The sequence below is a fragment of the Pteropus vampyrus genome, unplaced genomic scaffold (assembly GCF_000151845.1).
Source record: "Pteropus vampyrus isolate Shadow unplaced genomic scaffold, Pvam_2.0 Scaffold2634, whole genome shotgun sequence".
NCBI classification, from domain to species: domain Eukaryota; kingdom Metazoa; phylum Chordata; class Mammalia; order Chiroptera; family Pteropodidae; genus Pteropus; species Pteropus vampyrus.
In genome coordinates this window covers 18,689-19,978 of record NW_011891415.1, presented here as the reverse complement: position 1 = coordinate 19,978, position 1,290 = coordinate 18,689, and the positions used below count along the sequence as shown (strand labels likewise).

Genomic DNA, 1,290 nt, shown 5'->3' with positions numbered 1-1,290 from the left:
GCATGTAATTATGAGGTTCTAAATGTTTTCAATCCCCCGGGAGATAGTGGGGGTGTTTTTAGGATCAAATGGTAATTGCCTTTGAACTTGAATGTGTTCAAAAGCAAGTACAAAAGCATTAGAGACATAAAAGAGCATAATGTATTCAGGGAACAGTGAAAAGGACAGTCTTTCTGAGGCGCGGGTTCTACGTGGGCAGGAATAGGAGAAGATGATGCCAAACAGGTAATTTGGGCCAAACAGGTTGAGAAAGGTCAGGAACATCACTTGAAGGAATGTGATTTCATCTTAGAAGGAGTGCTTGCAGAGGATTTTCTTTTTATTTTATTTTTTAATTATTTATTTTTTAGTGTATAAGCTATCTGTTATCAGACAAAGCCTACAGATTTATTTCTTCTTGGGCACACCCACAGTGCGGCCTCAGTGGCCAGTGGTCATGGTGTGCTGGCCTCGAACACAAAGTCCCCAGAAATGGCACAACCCTCTGTGGGCCCAAATTTTCTTCAGTCGCTCCAAGTCTTCATGGAGCTTGTTGTCCAGACCATTGGCCAGGACCTGACTGTATTTCCCATCCTTCATGTCCTTCTGTCTAAGAACAAGTCTGGGATCTTGTACTGGCATGGATTTTGCATAATGGTGATTCCACGTTCCACCTCATCCTCAGTGAGCTCTCCTGCCCTCTTGGTGAGGTTGATGTCTGCTTTCCTCAACACCACGTGAGCATATCTTTGCCCCATATCCTTAATTGCAGTGATGGCAAAGGCTATTTTCCACTGCCCATTGATATTGGTGTTGAGTACTCTCAAAATGTGCTGGAACTTCTCAGGGATCAGTAGAGACATGGCGGTAGCTCCAGCAGCGGTGTGTAGGCTTCTAGTGTAAAAAAGAGAGAGAATTTTAAAAAGAAGCCTGTCATGCCTAGGTTTGCATTTCAGAACAGCCATCTCGGTGTAGACAATGGAACGATAGAGCAAGAGATTGGAGATGGCAGGAAGACCAGTTATGAGACAAGTTGCAGTAATCCAGCAGAAGGCCATGGCAGTGGGGATGCATCCCTGCAAAGCGATGGGAGTTCAAGGGTTTTGAAGCCCTGCCGTAGGGCCTCCTGGTGCCATGGGCCAAAGGTCTGAAGGATTCCATCTAAGTCTCATGCTCGCTTAAAGAGCACACATCTCCCATAAAGCCCCTCTCATTCATCCAGCATCCACCCCCAGCTGGCTGTACGCTCCCTACAGTAAAGCTAATCATTTGACTTTGTACTCAGGGCTTTCATTCTCAAATTGTTTTGAA

The 1,290-nt window shown here is 45.3% G+C and overlaps 1 pseudogene; it reads right to left on the bottom strand.

The window, feature by feature from the left end:
* Positions 1-387: 387 nt before the first annotated feature.
* Positions 388-871, bottom strand: LOC105310361 (annotated as a pseudogene).
* Between the last annotated feature and the right edge of the window lie 419 nt (positions 872-1,290).